Raw genomic sequence first — 22,812 nt, forward strand, 5'->3', positions numbered from 1 at the left:
GAGCTACTTATTCTTGTCTTTCTATGATGCCAATCAGTGAAAACCAGATGAAGTGGATGCCATGTGAGAAATTATTGTCATTGCTATCTTTTCTTCTTTTTAAAAAAACTTATATATACCCTGTATTAGTTAAGTTAATGCTTACTGCTATAAAAGATGAATATCCAAATCTCTGCGGCTCAGTATAATAGATGCTTATTTTTCACTCAGAGAAGGTTCAAGGTCTTGGTGACCAAGGGTGACAGAAGCTCTTCCATTTTTTATGCATAGCTTCCCCAATTGTCCAAAGAGGAATGGAAGATTTTATATGGGATTGCACACAGGGAAAGAACTTAGTTCTCAGAGTAATTCAGTTCCTGATTTACTCATTGAATAAACATTTATGCAGCCTAGCATACTAATCACTGGGCAGATACTGGGACACAAGAGAAATCCTTATGACATGTCACTGCTTCTTATCAATAATGTTTTCAAGAGTGAAAGAGTTAAGAACAGTACTAATTATAATATTGTAAATATGAATACAGTTCCAAGAGAATGCAAAAAAGGAAACAGAACAATTTTGTCTAGTGGTCAAGGAAATCTTCACTAATTTAAGATATTCCCTAATTAACAGCATTTTCTAAAAACTTTCAGAGGAAGAATGCCTATGACCTATTTTTAAAAAACATTCCTACCTGCCTTGCATATCTGACACTTTCATCTCTTATTTGACTTGGATACAATATAGCGCTTGACACTTCCTTTTTTCCCAAAGATCCTCAAAACATATCCTACATTAAATCTGAGTATCTCTGTAATTTTTCTTATACAAGCAATTATAGCCACATTCTCTCAATATCATAATCATGAAAAAGTGAGCAACTGAAATTTTAATATGCAGAATATGTAAGACATATTAAATTAATTCAAGTTGTTGTTAGGCAGCATATGGTCAACTTTCAGTCAAAGTGAACAAATGAGGATAAATGAGAAACTGAAAGAAAACAAGCCAATATGTGTTTTTAAGAAGCATTGTTATTTAAGACAATATGCTTTCCACTGAACAAAATCAATGGACCTTTTCCTCAAATAGGTAGTGAAGTATATTAAAACAACTTTGTAAAGAGCAATTAATACAGTTTAATGACTAGTGTGTGAGGGAATAATATACTTTGTTCTAGTAATGATATCCAAGGCATTGAAAGTTAAAAAAAAAATGAAGAACTGCATAGGTATTTGATCACAGTGTTTATTGAATTGCTTTTCCTATATCTGAAAAGCTTTACAGAAATGTCTCCTAAAGAATAACTACTGAAAGCCAAATGAAATGCATTGTGAAATATGGTTCTTCACTTGGTATGCAGGTGTAATCTCATGTGCAATTTAGGTAAAAGTGAGGAATTCAATTTGAAAGTTCCATTTGTTACAATTTGAAGATTGTGATTAAAGAACTATAAAAATTTTCCCTTTGACATTTCATTTTTCCTTCACAAAAGCAGTCACTACAATTTTCTTAGTTTTCTTCCCGCTTCAATGTGGTGCTGCCTATAAATGTTGGATTTCTCTTTTCTAAGTGTAACAAACCTACAATCATCTTTTTTCTGGAGAATCACTTTATCTTACCAACAAGTACCCATAAATATTTTAAAATTCATAAGGTTGTATTGAAAACTTTAAAATATAAATAATAAATTGATAAATAATAACTATTATGATCATAGCCATAATTATGACTATAATATAAAAGAACATCACCTGAAATGAACTTTTACACATTTTATCTTAGAAGCATCATTTCTATTTTTGAATTATTTTAACACATCCTACTAAGTGGTAATAAAATAAACTGCCTTATTAGATAGTCACTTACCATTTGTTTTACATCCCTTACTAGATTTTATTCCATTTAAAGAAGGGACTTTATCACTATTATTGTATCCACCACAGCAATCAGCACATTGCCCAGCACCTAGTAGGTGTTCAGTTATTGTCTATTGAATACACTGACACTTTCTAAATTTTGACAAGTCACTATTCTTAAAACAAACATCTTAAAGCAAACACTCCCTAAATTTTGTCAACTACTGTCTGAGTAGTCCTAGGAATTCTTTGAAAGAGGGTAAGGGGTATGTTGAGGTATGTTGAAGATGAAGCAATAAAGGCTCCAGTCTTCCTCTCGACACTCTTTCAGAGTATCTTTATTGCTGTTTGTTTTAAAGGAGATCTAGATATAGTCTAATAAGAATTGCGTCAATTTGATTTTTCACAATGATTCTAACTTACATGGTGCAAAACAATTTGTTCTATCTTAGTGTATGTTTGTACCCTTTAACCCAACTTTCTTTATCTTTCTCTTTCCCCCCACTCATCCTTCCCAGTCTCTGTTTCTATCTTCCCACTCTTTATCTTCATGTGATCAAATGTTTTAGTCCCCAAATACAAGTGAGAACATGCAATATTCGTCTTTCTGTGTCTGGCTTGTTTCATTTAACATAACGTCTTCTGGGTTTATCCATGTTGTTGCAAATGACAGCGTTTCCTTCCTTTTTAAGGCTGAATAGTACTCCATTGTGTATATATACATTTACTTTATCCATTCATCTATTGTGGACATTTAGGTTGATTCCATTTCTTTGCTATTAACAGTGCTGCAATAAATGCAAATGCACATATTTCTTTGATAAATTGATTTATTTTCCTTTGGGTGACTACCCAGTAGTGGGATTGCTGGATCAAATGGTATTTCTATTTTTAGTTTTTTTGAGAAATCTCCATACTGGTTTCTGTATTGGCTGCACTAGTTTATATTCCCTCCAACTGTATATAAGTGTTCTCTTTTCTCTACATCCTCACTATCTGTTTTGTTGTTGTTGTTTGTTTATTGTTGTTTTTGTTTTGTCTTTTTAATAAGAGCCATTCTGACTGGGTAAGATCGTATCTTATTGTGGTTTTGATTTGCATTTCTTTTATGATTAATGATGTTAAGCATTTTTTTTCATATACCTGTTGTCCATGTGTGTGTCTTCTTTTGAACAATGTCTATTTGTGTCCTTCGTCCACCTTTTAATGGGATGATTATTAGTTTTAATTTTTTCCTGTTAAGTTGTTTGAGTTCCTTGTAGACTCTGGATATTAGTCCCCTGTCAGATGCATAGATTGCAAATATTTTCTCCCATTCTGTGGGCTGTTTACTCTTTTGTTTGTATCTTTTTGCTACACAGAAACTTTTTAGTTTAAGTCCCATTTGTCTATTTTTGTTTTTGGTGCCTATGTTTTTGAAGTCTCAGACATAAATTCTTCGTCTAAACCAATGTCCAGGAGAATGTTCCTTAGGTTTTCTTTCAGTATTTTTATAGTTTTAGGTCTTATATTTAAGTCTTTAATCCATTTTGAGTTAATTTATGTATATGGTGAGAGACAGAGGTCCAGTTGCATTCTTCTGCATATGAAAATCCAGTTTTCCCAGCAGCATTTATTGATAATGGCATCCTTTACCTTTATGATTCCTGAATCAATACTGTCATTGTATTTCCAAATCCAAATAATTACTTACATGTTTTAGAAAAAAAAAAACTAATTACTTTTATAACTTTGGCATGGAAAAATAGTTTTGAAACTTAATATGCATCATGTAATCTTCCAGTGCCTGATAACTTTACAACAAAATACATGTCAATCTTATAAATACAGTTAAGCTAAATCCTTTTTAACAGATCAAATGCATATACTTCTGTTCTCTTTTTCTTTAACTAAATTTTTAACTTAAACTTTTAATTCCCCTTCTTTTTTCCCCTAATTTTTCCAAATACAAGTGGTCCTCTATATCCAATACAACAAAAGTTTATCTCATGTTGTCTGTGTAAAAGCTGAGATTCTTTTAAACAGACTCACAGATTTGTTTACCATATTTTTTACCTTTCCTTAGTATATTCCAGCTACTAAGTTTTTGTTAATATTCAGTGACAGTTAACAATGATGAGAAACCATATCCCATAATTTGTCTAAAAGCTGGAACTTACCTATCAGGTACAATGTAAACTGTTCTAGTAATGGGTACACTGAAAGTCCTGACTTCAGCATTATGCAATTCATTCATGTAACAAGAACACTGGTACCCCTAATATTTTGAAATAAATGTTATGAAAAAAAATAAAAATAAATTTAAATAAATAAATAAACGAACTTGTTCCACATTGCTATTCAGGGGTTTTCGCAAATGATAACGTATGAGGACATCATACAGAATGTGGCATACATTAGCAGAGAAGCCTAAATATCACCATGTAACTTTTTTAACCCAGACTCAAACTTTTTATAACATTTTATTGCTTGTGTTCTTTGCTGAAAAGAGTGATGCAGTTGAAATAAAAAAAAATAACTTTACTAAGAGTGCAACAGTGCCAATTTAGCAGTTCAGGACCCCCTGTGAAAATATATTGTAAGAGGAAGGAGTCTGGAGGGACAGAGAGAAGCCACACAGAACAGATGTCAAGAGAAAACAGCAGCATTAGCAGCATCCCAGGAAGAGCGAAATAATCATGTCAACACAGGTATATGATGCTCTTCCATATTCCACCGTACAAGTTCCTATTTTCTGAGATTTTCAGAGAAAAGTACTCTGGTGGAAAATACTGGATTTGCAAGGTTAAAGAAACAAGAGCATTGATATTTAGAGAAGTGGTCTATGTGCATATTTACTCACCAGCACATGAAGCTTGAGTGATACCAGTTACAATTGTTATTATTAACAGTTTCTATTAGTAAAGTGTTCTCATACTAATGAAAAACAATCTATTATATTCTATCTCTTTGTTAAAAAAAACATAGACATAAAAACTGACTTTTCTATCTCCTTTCACCTCATATTATTTAACTCAACAAAGAATTATCTAAATGACTACCTAGTGCTGGGCACTATTTAGGTACTTGGGCTATAATATTGAAAACAACAGGCCTTGTATTAATGAAAAGTTAATTTTAATGAGATGTATGGATGAAGTAAGAAATAACAAATAAAAAATAAACATAAAACATGTCAGATGGAAATATTGGAGTGCTCTGAAAAAAATGAAGGTGTGTAAAGGTTCTAAATTATTATATATGATTAATATTTCTACCATATTATGTAGAGAAATAAGAGTTGATAATATTTACCAATATGTTACATGCAAAGAGCTAATTTTCTCCAGAAAGTCAGTCACTGAGAAGGGAACAAACAGGCAACTGATTTCAATTTGAACTTTTATTGCAATCGCAGCTATGATCTGCAATTATATTTAGTATACATTTTAAATTTTTTATATTTCAATCACATCAACACATATTGTGCTTACATTTAAATATCAGGTATCAATCAGATTTGCTTTTCCTCATCACAAACATTGTATCCTTTTCCATTGGCACATGATTCTGTTTTCATTCAAGTGTTGGCCTTACAGTGTTATTTAACAATAAATTGTATTACCCACTTAATCAATACAGAGGGTATATAAGGTACAAATGAATAATATGCAATGATTTTCATACTCATTATATCACGTAAGAGTTCAATCATACATAATGTTTATATTACCAGAACTTAATTAGAAAAAGAAACTGAGGAAAATTGAATAAAAATATATCTCAAACATTTGAATCTTAGAATAATTCTGGAGGCACAGACCAATAGAAATGGTAAGTGTCCACCACTTAATCTGTTAATCATTTTTAGATTCAGATTATACTACTCTTATTACCATATAAGAAAGAAAATTTGCTATTGGATCTCTCTACCCAGTAGCAAAGAAATATGAATCATCATTTAAAATCATGCCTGCTGGTGTCCATGGCATTTAAGGCACCAGAGGCACTAAGGATGTAATTTTAATTTTGTTTACAGCTAGCTAAAGATATGTTTTCTATTTATAGTTCACTTAGATTCAATTAAGTTGCCTATATTTAATTAATTATATAGCTATCAAATCATTCAGGGTCCCCACTGTTTCAACAACAGTGGAAAAATGCTCTTTCATCCCTGTTTATATGCAGCTATTTGTGGTCTAAATTAATATTCTGGCAATGGACATTAAAATTGCTACTATCAGATATGGTAATTTAATGAAGAAGCATGAGAATGAGGGAATATTTTGAGCAAGAGGGGACGGTTTTGAATGATTATTTAAAGAATGTGAACAAGTAAATATTTTATAGAACTCTACAGAAAGTGGAGTCTAAAATTAAAATAATTCAATAATGCACTAAATTAATCCAATTTTGAAAAATTGGATCAGTTTTATAAAGTAAGGCATATAGATAATCATAATCTTTCTTACTATCATGCATTCTAAACCACATGAAGCTCTTTCCTTGGCTGCCTTAAAGTAAATAGGGACTCTTTACATTCTAGGGAAGCAATTATTAATTTCAGTTTATATGCCACTAATAAAATCATATTTAATAATGTACTAATAGGTATAAATTCACTTTAAAATTTCTGTGAAATGTTAATAAAATGCTCTTTAAAATTATTTTTGGGAATATTGACCAGAAATTGAACAAATTGTAATTCATAAGGTAATGTAATTCATAAGGTAATGAATTCATTTTGGCTAGTGAATTGAATATCAGAACATATTAAATTAGTAAATTTAGCAAAATATTTAGAGGTCAAGAAAGTTATTTTACACTGACCATATTCTCTGACCTAAATGTAAGACAGAACCAAATAACAAGAGACAGCCAAATAATGCTGTTATATTTGTGAAGTTAAATAGAAGCTTTCATGTACTTTATAGCTCAAAGAAAAATTAAAATAAAATCACGCCATATTTAGAACTTAACTAATGATACATAACAAAGGAAAACTATGTTGAATACAGCAAAAGCTGAAATTATGTAGGAAACATAAACATATAAAGCAAGTGGAAGTAATAATATAGGAGCAGAAATCAATAAACGAGAAAAAAATGAAATAGTACAGCAAAAACAAGTGATTCCTGTAAAGCACAAGTTAAACAGACACATTTCCAGCCATACTGATCACCAAGAAAAGTGAAAAAGGAGAAAGAGATGGACATGAGAACATTAGATATGAATGAAAAGAAGACCAAAACTATAGGTATAGCAGAAATTCAAAACAAAAAGGGCATGAGAAAACTTTATCAACTTACTTTTGAACACATAGAATTAAGATAATTTTACAAAAGAAATCTAAACAAAAAAGACAAGAGTTTTAAAAGCAAAACTAATATATGTGTGTGTAGATATATTCTATATATTATATATAATCAACTAAATCAATCATCAAACACCTACTCTTCCAAAAATATAGACTCCAAAAGTATGAGTATGCGAACATAAACAACACTTTAAGCCAAACCTCTCAGTTTTAACTGCTTGCAATTTTAGAACACACCAGCTAAGCTCCCAACTCAGAGCTTTGTACTGGCTATTCATTGTCTGGAACACCCTTTCCCTTCCTTCTCCAATCTTTGTTTGAAAGTCACAATCTCAATGAAGCCTGTTTTTTAGTATTCTACCCTTTCTCAGTATTCCCAATATCCTTTGCCTGACCAATATTTCATATTAACAAAATATTTTCATCTTCTACTATAATGTATTATATATATATATATATATATATACACTCATTTTATTAGAATATAAATTCCTTGAAAGCAATGATTGTTGTTTGCTTTGTTGTCACTTATGCCAACAACACGTAATGAAAATTTTTTGGTGAATATGCATACTTTGATTCTAAACCTGAAGTACAGAGTAAAAGAAATGACATTATAGGCCGATTTCACTTCAGCTTATAAGTACAAAACTTTTAATAAAATGTTAGCAAACTCAATTTAATAATGTGTGTGTAGTCACCAGAAGTGCACAATTTTTAGCCCTAGAATGGGAAGTGTGTTAATATTATTCAGTGTATTAATGTATTAATCTATTTTATCATATTGGCAGATACAGAGTTCTAACAGATACAGAGAACCTCAAATATTCTCAATATATGCAGAGGAAGCTCTCAGTAACATTTAACATTCATTCGCAATAAAGATTCTTAGCAAATGAGGAATATGTAAAAGAAAACAATGTGTCAGTAAGAAAATGACACAACACTACAGAAAAATGAGAAAAGGATGTGAATTAGCAGTTCACAAGAGATAAAATCCAACTGGACAATAAATATTATAAAAAAGTATTCCACTATTTAACTATTCAAATTACAAGAGCAACACAAATTAAGTTGCCACTAAAAAATATATATATTTTATTCCCATCATATTGGCAACAACTAAAACTTCTTTACTTATTTATTTATTTTTGAATCAGAGTCTCACTCTTTTGCTTGGGCTAGAGGGTGGTGGCGTCACCTAATGGACAGCAACCTCAAACTCCTGGGCTCAAGCGATCCTCCTGCCTCAGCCTCCCAAGTAGCTGGGACTACAAGCATGCACCACCATGCTTGGCTAATTTTTTCCATATATTTTTAGCTGTCCAATTAATTTCTTTGTATTTTTAGTAGAGACAGGGTCTCGCTCTTGCTCAAGCTGGTTTCCAACTCCTGACCTTGAGTGATCCGCCTGCCTTGGCCTCCCAGAGTGCTAGGATTACAGGCGTGAGCCTCTGCGCCTGGCCTAAAATTTCTGAATACTACTAGATGGTGGTGAAAATGTTGGCAGCAAACTGACACCATGTAATACAGGTAAAGATGTGTATATACACACATATATATTCCACTGTACTAGAAAAAAGTGCACATATGCACAATAAAATTTATATAAGAATGTATATTGCAACATCTTTTCATTCAATTAAAGATTAGAAACACTTTAAATGCATCCAAAGAAATTGACAAATAGATTATATGAATAAATATATTCATACAGTGGAAACCCATAAACTGATAAATCACAAAATCATAACTTGAGTAAGGAAAGCAATTTGCAACAGACATGTTCAGTATATCATTTATACAAGTTAACAAAATAAATATTACTGTATTTTTATGGATATGTGTATTCACAGTAAAAGTATAAATGTAAAAAGGAAAAATATACAACAATTTGAAGATAGTTTTTGTCTCATATCTGAAACTGGGAAACAAGACTGAGCAGAGAGGGTGATGGCTACAACTATTCTTTAATTATTCTCTTCAAAATTAAAATGATCTGACTCACAAGCTTAAGAGCTGGGGAAAAATTAGTGTGTTTCTTGTTTTTTTGTTTTTTTTTTCCCCCGATTCAGTAATCATGGAAGCATGGTGGTGTTATCACTCTCCTGATTCCTGAATAAGCACAATATAGACAAAAATTCCCTAACTGACTTGACAGGGAAAGATGTAAGTAAAATAACCTTGAGTAAAAATAACTTTGAACTGTTTTAAGGCACTGAGATTTAGGAGGTTTCTTTACCATAGTATAACCTAGCATATCCTCACTGATATTAAAATTCCTGGCATGAATCATAAAATATGTGACACTGCTTTAGTGATCATTTAGTGAATGATAAAGCAATTATTAAGACTGAAGCCATAGTAATACATGTTCTGCAATGACAAGATATTTAGTAAGGCTTTCAGCAGCAAAAATATAGATGTTAGATAACATTCCTAGTAAACTTGTAGTTCCATAGGCTAGACTGCCAGATTTAGCAAATAAAATTCCATGGCACCCAATTAAATTTGAATTTCAGAAATACAACGAATACTGTTGTTTAGTAAAATTTCTGTGTGACATTATACTAAACAATTACACATGCATATACTAAATAAATTATTGTTGTTATATTGTAATATGTTGTTGCTATTATTAAATAAAAATGTTGTTTAACTGAAATTCAAATTTAGCTGGTTGTCCTGTATTTTACCTGGCAACCCTATCAAGAGGAAGAGGTTGTAAAACAAAAAATGTAGCAATATCTCTTGGGTACTATTAAAGTTATTTGACAAGATTTTATGAAGGACCATGAAGTGAGAAGGGGCAAGACACTAATCATTTTTAAACATGAAATTTTTCTAATGAAATGGGAAATCATGGGAAAGTTTTGAATTGAGTTATGACACAGCTGAACTATGTTTTAAAAGTATCACATGGGTGCCTGTTTGAGAATGAAATAAAGAAGCCAATAGCAGAAACAGAGCTCTCTGTTAAGAGGCTTTTGAAATTTTACAGGTAAGAATACTGGCTTAGACTTAGGTAATAGTGGGTTAGCTGAGTAAATTCTGGAAGCAGAATTGACTAGATTTCACAAAAGATTGTGAAGTGAAAGGAATATAGAGGAAACCAAGATAACAAGGTTTATGGCTTGAAAATTGGAAAGATAGAGTATCTGGTATCATAGATGGAGAAAACAGTACACATATTTCATTTGAGATGCTTGTTAGCATCTAATTAGTAGTACCAAATAGAGGGTTGAATATTTGAGTCTTTGGTTTCAGGAGAGAAGTTCAAATTGAAGATGTAAATGTGGAGGTTGTCAGCATATAGATAATAGTATATTAAGATGATAAAGGTAAAATAATAATAAAATACTAACTTTTTAGGTATGAGGCATTCATATAAATATTTTATATGCTAATTTACTGAATCCCTACAAACAACCTGATGTGATTGGCTCTACCAGCATTATACTATTTAAAATATCATATTAAAAGGAGGGACTCAACCTGTATGAATCTTTAGCAACTGTCCGACCTCCAAGGTAATTTTTAAAAATTGACTAGTCAGTGAACTCTGCCATAATCCCTAGTGATGTAAATGTATTTTACTTTCTAAAATTCCTTTTCACTATCTGTGAACCTTAAATAACATCTTTTAAATTTTTTGGTCTTAACACCTATATCATAGTGAATATTTAAAGAACCTGCTCCAAGTTCAGGATACAGAAAGGGGCAAATAATCTCTTCTCTCTTATGTTTCACTAATTAACATGATAGTAAATTAGCAGTTCAAGAAATCATGGTCCTGAAAGTGCACGAAAAAAAAGTAGGGTGGAGTAAGCTGACTTGACTAAGGAGCACTTTTAAGTCATCATATCCCGGGGGACCTCCAAAGAGGCATTGAGATGAAAGGGAGTTGAGATCATTTTGCCAACCATGGCACTATAGTTTGGGCATGAAAGTCATTTCATTTATATGTAGATGAGAACATACTATGGAATCTGGCAACATGCTATCTGCATACATTTTAGAATGAATTAATGTCCATTTATGTACCTTTTCTCATGTGAACCTTTTTGCTCAGCATGCTCCAAGATCTCTTTCCTACTTCTCCAAATAATCACTTCAATATTTCCTGTTTGAGACTCAATTCAACCTCTGCCATCCTTAGTTTTCTGTACTTTCTTATTATATCTCTAGAATTATACATTATAATATTATGCAATATATATCTCTAGAATTATATGCTATGTATTATATATACAGAAATTAGAATTTACATCTAAGCTCTCCTGTTTAAATATATTCCTGCTATTATCTTAGTGCTAATTCATATTACTAGATGGCAAAATGAACAAAATGCTCCCAAAATCAATGTCAATAGAGGATAATCAATTTTAAATATTAGCATAATAAATATATATAACACAAATAAATTCAAATAGCGAGGCATGCTAATTTGGTCAGCTATTTTGTTGGCATAATCTTATGATCTCAACTTTAAATTTCATAATGTAACAGTATGTTCTGCTGGTAAAATGATTTCTTGTTTACATGAAGATATCATATATATTGATATTCATATGGTCTCAACTTCTAAATGTATTTTAAAAAGACTTATTGTTGAAGATCTCTTATCTTTCCCACTAGTGTACAAAATATGTACTTGTTATATACTAATAATTAAATAATTTTGGAAACTCACAACTTAAAAAAATCTCTACAGTGGAGAAGTTTATATGAGTGGTGTCACTTTTATATAAAAGAAAATTATTTCACTTTATATTAATACTGTACTCATTTGCAATCCAAATATGAGAGAAGACAGTTCTCATTCCTAATATTAATAACTATTTCTGAATATCACACATTTCATAAAGGGGGTATAATACTGATTGCCCTCTCAAATTTCACTCACTTTCCCATAACAATTAGAAACAGTTTCTTTTAATTACCCCTGCCCTTCTTAGAGCAGTTTCAGATATATAAAAATTAATTATCTGGAACTCACATCTTTATAATTTTAACCTTTTTATGCTTCGCTTGTTTACAGTGACATTTATTTAAAAAACTTATCAAGTAACTGCATATGTAGAGATTTGATTTATCAGAAGAGGCAGGAGAAGAAAGAAATGCAGGACGTTAAGCTTTTTATGGTGCTTTAGGACTTCCTTAGAAATCATTAGCTCATCAAACTTGTTTTGGCATGACTGAAAGACATATCCCATTAAAATGATATTAATGCAAGATCACTGTTGTCATTAAGCCATCATATCACATATTATACATTTATGCCTAAAGTGTGTTCAAAATTCCCATTCCTTTACCTTTTAATCATGATAAGGAATTTTGCCGATTATAGTCAGCTAATTCAAAATAATAAAATTAACGTCATCTAAAAGGTCATAGGATTTAGAATAACACTGGTAAACATTTTATTCTAAATACCTTGGTATTTTAGTAATTAATGAAGACTGCCTATTTATATGGATACTGTGTTTTTGTTAGAAATTAATTAGCAATATATCTAGCTTTTCCTTACTTCTATAGCATTTCAATGCATTGAAAGACCTTTTGTAAGCTATGCCTCTAACCACAACTGGGCATCTCTGTCTTAAGAGATATTTATCAAGTCTATACTTCTCCACACTGTTCCTACTGTCCTCAGCAAGACTTAACTTTTGACTCACAATCTCAATTCTTGACCACTGATCTTCAGTCTTCTTTCTTTTATTGCTAATTGTTGGAATGAGTGGTTTGTGAAAATGCCTATATCTATTCCCTTTCTTGCTCTTTTGATCATAACTTAAGCTTTATATTATTCTCAGTGTCCACATATTAACTTCATAAATAGGAAGTGTTTGTTTTTTTAATTTAATTCCTTATTAATTTCCTATGTAATTATATTTTCTAAAGTCTTTACGTTTTGTTGATTGTTACCTTATTGTCTGCTTTTTATATATGCTTCTATTCAAAGATGATTTTGCAAACTGGCATTTTAAATTAGGTAATTGTCCTGTCTGACTTTTCTAACTTTCTCTACTTTTGCTGACCTATAGAAATAACAAATATGAAAGTAATCAACACTCACATGTGCATATGTTAGTAAAAATCAAGGGAATTTGAGCAGGTGTAACGGGGAGGAGGGGATGGGTAAGTTCACTCCTAAAGAGTACAATGTGCACTATCTGGGTGATGGACTCATGACTTTGACTCAAACTGTACAAAAGTAATTCATGTAACCAAAACATTTATACCCCTGCATAATTACACCTGTCCATGTCAATTCTTTCTTTCTTTCTTTTTTTTTTTTTTTTTGACAGAGTCTCACTTTGTTGCCCGGGCTAGAGTGCCATGGTGTCAACCTAGCTCACAGCAACCTCAAACTCCTGGGCTCAAGCAATCCTTCTGCCTCAGCCTCCCCAGTAGCTGGGACTACAGACTACAGGCATGAGACACCATGTCTGGTTAATGCTTTCTACATATTTTTAGTTGGCCAATTAATTTCTTTCTATTTTTAGTAGAGACAAGGTCTTGCTCTTGCTCAGGGTGGTTTCGAACTCCTGACCTTGAGTGATCTACCCACCTTGGCCTCCCAGAGTGCTAGGATTACAGGTGTGAGCCAACAGGCCCAGCCCATGTCAATTCTTTTAAAAATGTTAGAAGCATTATCGGGTGGTGAGCAGGTGTTGGGGGGGAGGACGGGAAGGATGTACACTTACATAATGTGTGTGGTGCGTACCATCTGGGGGTTGGACACACTTGATGCTCTGGCACGGCGGGGGGGGAGGGGTGGTAGGGGCAATATATATATAACCCTAACAATATTTGTACCCCCATAATATGATAAAATGAAAGGAAAAAGTGTTAGAAGCAAAGTTTAATTTCTGGAGCCAACTGTTACAGTTGACTTATGGGCAGGATGATCACTCTTTTACATTTACTACTGAAAATGTTTGCTAAGTTCAGACTTCAATAAAACTCTTACATTTTCTTTTTTAAAATTAATGGTGTGATTTATCTAACTAGTTATACATGAATATATCAGTGGTTCTCAGTTTGGTCTCAGCATCACCTGGAAACCTGCACATTCTCAGGCTTCACCCCAGGTCCATTGAATCAGAAATTCTAGAGATGAGGCCCAATACCCACTTCTTTCACATGCTCTCCAAGTGTTTCCAGTGCCTACTAAAGTTGAAAGAAAGAAGGAAGGAAAGAAAGAAAGAGGGAAGGAAGGAAGGAAGGAAGGAAGGAAGGAAAGAAAGAAAGAAAGAAAGAAAGAAAGAAAGAAAGAAAGAAAGAAAGAAAGAAAGAAAGAAAGAAAGAAAGAAAGAAAGGAAGGAAGGAAGGAAGGAAGGAAGGAAGGAAGGAAGGAAGGAAGGAAGGAAGGAAGGAAGGAAGGAAGGAAGGAAGGAAGGAAGGAAAGAGAGAGAGAGAGAGAGAGAGAGAGAGAGAGAGAGAGAGAGAGAATTTTCAGACCATACACTGGACTAGAGACAGAGAGCTAGGGTTTTACAACAGGCTCCACAAATTAGAGATGAATGATCAGATTTGAACAAAAGGGAAGGGAGCCCAGCGGTCCAGAGAGTGTCTCTTATTTTAAGCACCTTTGTTTCCTGCTCATGCATTATCCAAAGGTATTTTTAATCTTATAATGAGTTTCTACTACCAAGTAGAACTAAAACAAATTTAATGTCTTCTTTAAGTTTGTATGTTCATGGGATTTAAAGGAATACACCCTTAGCTCAATTTATGATTAAGGTAATGAGTCTATGTTTGACATGGGAATAAATATTTTATTAGACTTGCGATGAATTCTGGATTTTTTGACCACAGTAAAAATGATTTTGAAAGTCTGAAAGACAAAGATAGACCTACACTGTGGATATCCTATATCGTATATTGTGGATAAAAGTATCGATAGGATTTAGTAATTTTATCAAGTTGTAATATATATAAATTCATGATTTTGTTGGAGATTCATTGGTCAGTGCCTTTGGAGGACAGAATGTGGAAAAAGATTTCCATATAACATTATGAAAAATATTGTGATAAACAATTTAAAAAATTGATGATGTAGAACAAATCCACTGGGTAAAGTTAAGGGAAGTAGACCTCCCTAAGAAAATAATGTAGCAAAAGACAGAAAGTATAGACTCTACTAGTTGAATCTGTGCGAAGATCTCCCAAGACATTTGAATGCTATAGTTAATCAAGAGAGATTGATGGAGTAGAGAAACTAGGGCAATATTTATGCAGTAGTTTTGAAAGACTTCAAATTCTTTCCATTACTGTCTGATGATACGTTACCAAAAGCTAGACTCTTTGCAATATTCTCATTTTGTTTGAGGAATTGGAGAAGGAATGTTTTTCACTCCTATTTCACCTTCAGCTTCTCATTTCTACCACCCACTCACTCTCCTTTCACAATTCCTAGGAAACAACTGAACTAACCTCACAGCCCTTTATGTGGTTAATTTTTACCATAATTACTAGTATTTAAATGATGGAATCACTTATCAGACTGTATAGAAACTACAGGTTCCGGTAGTTTTATGAAGATTAGTCAGTATAGGCAATAGATGGCCTGAGAAGTCAAGTGTCACTAAAACACTGAAATCTTAAGCCAATTCTCTAAGAATGGCTATATATGTTGCTATTTCTCCATAACAATAAAATATTTGTAAATGTATTATAATAAGCAAACTATTAACTAATAAAAACATAATAAAGAAAAAATGTTAACAAAAAACCTCCTACATACACTACATACTGGAGTACTATACCAAAATAAAAACTCATTTTTATATAAGATGAGCATTTTCAATAAGGTGAAATAGATAAAGGGACATGACTCACTTGATGCTTCAGACCCCAGAAGAGCCCGGAGGATGCATAAGACACACCAAAATTAAAGTGATAATAAAGGATTTTAAATGCTATTCATAAAATGGATTAGAATGAACCAGAGAATAAGACCAGCAATTCCAAGCTTTTAGGAGTGGGTGTAGGTATCAGTGTCTGTATGTGGATATCTCTTAATATTTTTCTTTCTTATCAAAGAAAATAATTTGTGAACATCTTTGAAAGTAGCTCCCTCCCTTATTGTAATTATATTTATAAATAGCAGAGTCTAGTTTTTCAGACTAGAAAACCCACTATTAACCCACTATTTATATTCAAGTCATTATTCTTACGGCACATTTTAGCATTCTTCTCTAGTGGGTCAGAAACATATTTACAAAGCAGTATTTTAAGCAGGACTGGAAACATTATCTGAGGAAGTCATTAACTTATCTCAGAGATAGCTCTTTGATACCCACGTAATTCAACTTTCGTAATGGTCTGAAATAAAGGTTGAATTCTTCACAGGAAATTAATACTGTGAATTTTTAGATGTAGTACAGACTTCTCTGGGTTGGCTGCCTTTTCTGCGCTCACAGAGCTGCCTATTGTAGTCAAATCGGCCACATTTAGAAGTTGGTGATGCACAGTGATGCCACTAATAGCAGAATGAGCATTCATCCCTTGTTCCAACTTAAACATTTATTATAGGAACCATCATTTAAGACCCTTTGCCTTGAAAGAAAGAATAGAACATTAATCAGGAATAGAGTCTCCAAAATTTAGTTTCCTGGTTCATAGGGGTAATACAAAAACCTCTTCATCACCTTAACATTTTAGTCCACCTAAAAGGCTCAGAGAAGGAATAAAGTGATTGATACATAGTAACCATCAAAATAATACAAATAAAATAGTTATATATTGATTATTGAAATTTTGCATGAAAAGAGTTTCCAATAAATTTTAACCAATATAATTTAAACAATAAATAATTTTCATCCATGTCTATTAAATAAATGCTTACTGAGAACCTACTATTTGCCTACCCTTGTTCTACCTCTTTGGCATTCATCTAATGCTTTGTGACATTGGTCTGGGCAAGGATTTTTTGGATAAAATCCCCTCCCCCGCGTTCTCTTTTCTTTCTTTTAACAATTATTCCTTAGACTCATTACTAGATGCTCAAGGACACCACAAGGCCCAAATGCTACATATAACATGACCCTGTGCCAGATGCCAGAAGCCCAGACCTCCGTAAAGCCAGTGCACACCAGAGCAGGCGACATCCAGTTACTTTTGACTCATTAACATATCATTGTAATATTAAAATAACTCCTCCAAATTAAAATCACCACCATTTTCTGACAGTGATGTGTGAAGCAAATGTACATGAATGTGTCTGCACATCTGCATCTCCACCCTGTACTTGTTTATACACCTCCTCCCTCCCATATCTAACTCTTTGAAGTTCCCACATCTCCCTTTTCTCAAGGAGAAGATACCTTTAGAGCACAAGCTCTCCTTCTCCATTCTTTGGCCAGAGAATTAAAAATCTGAAAGCTTTACCAATTGGATGTTCTTTCTTTGGGGCTGATATAAAGTAAGGAAAGAACACAGTTTTTTGGTAACATAGTTTCCACTGCTAGTATTAAGTGTTCAGAGGAAAGGGACTTTAAGAATTGGTTACCATGCTCATAGGTCAGCAGAATCAACATTGTCAAAATGTCTATATTACCCAAAATGACCTACAGAGTTAATGCAATCAGTATTAAAATATCATCATCATTTTTCACAGATATATAAAAAATAATTTTACGCTTCGTATGGAACCAGAGAAGACCCTGTATAGCAAAATCAATCCTAGGCAATAAAAACAAAATAGGAGGTTATCAATTTACCAGACTTCAAACTATACTACAAGGCTATAGTCATTAAAATAGCTTGGGACTGGCACAAGAACAGGGACATTGATGAGTGGAACAGAACAGAGAACCCAGATATAAAACCATCCTCATATAGCCAACTAATCTTTGACAAAGTAGACATAAACATACACTGGGGAAAAGAATCTTTATTCAATAAATGGTGCTGGGAAAACTGGATAGCCACATGTAGAAGACTGAAACAAGACCCACACCTTTCACCTCTCACAAAAATCAACTCACGCTGGGTAACGGACTTGAACCTTAGGTGTGAAACTTAGAATTCTAGAGGAAAATGTTGGAAATACTCTTCTAGACATTGGCCTAGGCAAAGAATTTATGAAGAAGACCCCAAAGGCAATCACAGCAGCAACAAAAATAAACAAATGGGACCTGATCAAATTAAAAAGCTTCTGCACAGCCAAAGAAACTGTCAAGAGAGCAAACAGACAACCCACAGAATGGGAGAAAATTTTTGCAAGCTACATATCGTATAAAGGGCTGATAACTAGAATGTATTTAGAACTCAAGAAAATCAGCCAGAAAAAAAAAAAAAAAAAAAAAAAAACATCAAAAAATGGGCAAAGGACATGAAGAAAAACTTTTCAAAAGAAGACAGAATAATGGCCAACAAACATATGAAACAATGCTCAACATCTCTAATCATCAGGGAAATGCAAATCAAAACCACAATGAGATATCACTTAACTCCAGTGAGAATGCACTTTATCAAAAAGTTCCCAAACAATAAATGCTGACGTGGATTCGGAGAGAGAGGAACACTCCTACACTGCTGGTGGGACTGCAAACTAGTTCAACTTCTGTGGAAAAAAATATGGAGATACCTCAAAGCGATATATAAATCAACCATTTGGTCCAGCAATTCCACTACTGGGCATCTACCCCAAAGAACAAAAGTCACTTTATGAAAAAGACACTTGCACTCTAATGTTTATAGCCCCACAATTCACAATTGCAAAGTTGTGGAAACAACCCAAGTGCCCATCAATTCATGAATGGATTAATAAAATATGGTATATGTATACCATGGAGTACTACTCAGCTTTAAGAAACAATGGTGATATAGCACCTCTTGTATATTCCTGGATAGAGATGAACCCATACTACTAAGTGAAGTATCTCAAGAATGGAAAAACAAGCACCACATGTACTCACCAGCAAATTGGTATTAACAGATTAACACCTAAGTGGACATATAGGAATAACATTTATTGAGTGTTGGGCAGGTGGTAGGGGGGAGGAAGGGATGGGTATCCGAGGGGAAGGGGGGCATGGGCAATATACGTAACCTTAACACTTGTACCTCCATAATTCGCTAAAATAAAAAAAATAATTGGTACAATCTTTGACTCTGTCTGGCTCCCATCAACTAGCAGGTTGAGCAACAGAGAAAAAGCACAGTTATCACTCAGAGAATCGATGAGAAGGTCAAATTACTGTTGTCAATTCATGCTGTATCTCTTCACATATTTTTTTCCCAAAGAAGACTGAGTATATATATTTCACAGACCAAAAGCCTGCAAAACAAATAAGTTTATGTGTCCTATACGGATTCCTTAATTATTGTTAATGGCACTGTTTCTAAGAGAAACTATTCCATATTCCAATCAACTGATTTGCAAACCAATTTTTGGAGTAAAATTGTTTTGAGAGTAGGTGATCACCTTATTTCTCTATTGTTCCATATATATATATATATATATATATATATATATATATATATATATACATATATATATGCCTAAATTCCTGTGAAGATTATAATATGTAGAACTGTATTGCTGCTGTTATATTTTAGAGTGATAATAATTAGTACTGAAAATCTATAGTAGCCCAACTGAAAGTCATGCCTTACATGCACTATAGGTAAGGTATTTTGCACTATATATATGAAAACAATTTTTAAGGACCAAAAGTATGTTATCAATTGAGTATATATTCTCTTTAAACACTATGTTGTATAAAATTGCTTCTGAACACAGAAAATATTTATAACCTAATTATGCAATCCAAGAAGTTCCTTACTTCTGACACTTGGTATCAAAGCAACTAGACTGAGAAATAAGCATTCTGAGTAGAAAATAATGTTTTAAATAACTCTTGAACCCAATGCATGCATCCCATGCTGATAAATACAAACACTTTTATGCAATCCTCAAATCATATTAAAGATGCTTCTTGGCAGAGACATACTTAAATCATTTTAATATCCTCCTTTTTCCTGTGTGAAAATGTCACCTTAAGAATAATTTTTTTTTTTAGAAATAAGTAGGTTTTTTTTTCCCATTTCATATTTCTTCAAATAAATTGTCGGCCAAGATTTTAGTGATTGGAGATTTAGAGTTCTTTGAGTGTTTACTATAACTCTTTGACATTATCAGTATAAATATTTATAATACCTATAATAATAACTGTTTGATTATCTTATTCCAATTTTATTATGATGAAACAGCTGTCTTGTGTATTATTTACTGATCTATATCATTGTTTTTCCTTAAATCATCAACATTGTCCCAGACCAGCTGCGAGCTTCAAGAAAATCTCACTAAAACAGAGCTATTATAAATTTTATTCACCTCTCTACAGGAACTGACAGCAAATGAAGCCTTTCTATTAATCTCTATGAATGTGTTGTTTTGTTTAAAGGAAATCTACATTAGGAAGGGTTATCAGAAAATTGAGGATGTGATATTGTTTTCTGAAATCTGAATTTTATTGTTGAGAATGTGCCAACCATTGGAAAGTCTGAGAGAATTTTACAGCAGAGTCAAAAGCAAAACCTTACACATGGAAGCAACTCAGAAGGTTCAAGGGACAGCATAAAACTCCTGGCGGTCGACCAGCATATAGGTAGGAATTAAATCATATGTAGCCTGGTAAGCCATATTCAGGTACAGGGGATTTTATTCTTACCACAATTGGAAGTCACAGCAACATCCAGACATCCAGACATGTTTGACCACATGTCTGGATACCATGGCCTATCCAAGTTAACCCATAAAATTAACCACCACAGGCTCTATGCCCTCTAGTCAACAAGTGAGCATATGATTCAAGCTAGGTCTCTCTCTTAAATTTGTGTTTGATTAGATGGACAAAGAAGTGCATCACATCTTTATAGTCATGTCAAATCACATGATCCTGCCACAAGCCCCTAAAACACATGGTCGTGGCTTGTGTTTCCCAAACTTCAGCTCCCAATCCCTTTAAAAAGTCACCAGATAGATTCTATGAGGCCAAAGTGAACTTCTGATACTTGAATTTTTGGTAGGCCAGAGTCATTTGGCTTGTTTGCAGTTAAAATAATAATAATAATCATAATTATCTCTAGCAAACTCCAGATATTTAGAAAAACCTCAATCAAATTAATAATGGAGATTAATAATAGAGATTGTGCTTTAAGGATTGAAGGTTTTTAATTTTTAATTTGTGTATAATCTTTTAAAATGTTTCTATATAGTTTATAATTTGCAGCCAATCCTTTTATAATTAAAGTAAATCACAAAAACCTTTCTATATTAGTGTGTGGGGGGAAACAGAATTTCCAATGTTATAGGGAATAGAAGGAAGTCCTAGCTTTACCTGCAGCAGAAGTGCTAGGGCACTTCTACCCAACAGGAGGCTCTGTAAGACATTTTGAGAACTTTACTAAAATCTATTGTTTCTATAATCATAATAAAGAAAGAAAGGGAGCATGATACTTGCTTCCCTGTCTGACATTTAACATTTGATTCATTGATATATTTTTGGCTCACAGTATCACCTTGTAGTATTTTGCTTCAGCTGTTGCCTCTCCTCAAAGTGATAATATATTGCATAATTAATTCAGCAGAAGTAGTGATGGTGCCAAAATCTGTTTATCTTAAAAAATGCCTCCACTGTTCATCTGAGTGAATGTATTGCGTTCTTTTAAAGGGTCAAAATTATACTGAGTTAATTAGGAATAATACAATCAGAATAAAGTAGGCAGTATCCACATATACAACTCAGTTTTCTTTTTTTTTTTTTTTTTTTTTTTGAGACAGAGTCTCGCTTTCTTGCCTAGGCTAGAGTGAGTGCCGTGGCGTCAGCCTAGCTCACAGCAACCTCAATCTCCTGGGCTCAAGCAATCCTGCTGTCTCAGCCTCCCGAGTTGCTGGGACTACAGGCACGAGCCACCATGCCCGGCTAATTTTTTATATATATATATTAGTTGGCCAATTAATTTCTTTCTATTTTTATAGTAGAGACGGGGTCTCGCTCAGGCTGGTTTTGAACTCCTGACCTTGAGCAATCCGCCCGCCTCGGCCTCCCAGAGTGCTAGGATTACAAGCGTGAGCCACCGCGCCCGGCCTACAACTCAGTTTTTAAAGTCAGAATTTCAGTTAAAGATAGGTAGATATTTAATAACTAATTTGAATTTGCTACTTTTCCCCATGAGTCTCTCAGTAAAAACTTAGCCAGATAAAGAAATTCCAGTGCCAATGATAGTAATAATAAAAATTGCAAATATTTTAAATCTTTAGTATTTTCTAGGAACTAGTTAAGTGTGCAATATAAATCTTTTGATAATACTCATAAAAATCACATATCTTAGATATCATTATCTTCATTTTGTGGAGTACAAACTCCAATGAGGTTGAGAGACATTAAGCCACATTCCCAACATCACACAGGATTTCACTTTAGACTATGAGTTCTTTACAAACTATCCCACATTATGATACCAAACAACTGCAAATTTTTCCACACAATTTAGTAAGCTATCAGAGATTTCCAGAATAATGTTTTAGAAAAGTTATAAATATCAAGCACAAGTTGAATGATTTGATGTCTTTTACTTGTATGTATGTTTCATAGAAAAACATAGCTAAGATGTTGAAGTAATAGTTTGAACAAATTCTTCAACAAGATGAGTTA

General features: G+C 33.0%; 1 protein-coding gene across 3 annotated transcripts in view; it reads right to left on the minus strand.

Moving 5' to 3' along the window:
• The window catches only part of PCDH15 (protocadherin related 15), a 1,489,951-nt gene that overhangs the window by 353,161 nt on the left and 1,113,978 nt on the right, over nt 1-22,812 (minus strand). The window lies entirely within an intron of this gene.

The sequence above is a fragment of the Microcebus murinus genome, chromosome 14 (genome assembly GCF_040939455.1).
Source record: "Microcebus murinus isolate Inina chromosome 14, M.murinus_Inina_mat1.0, whole genome shotgun sequence".
Lineage (NCBI taxonomy): Eukaryota > Metazoa > Chordata > Mammalia > Primates > Cheirogaleidae > Microcebus > Microcebus murinus.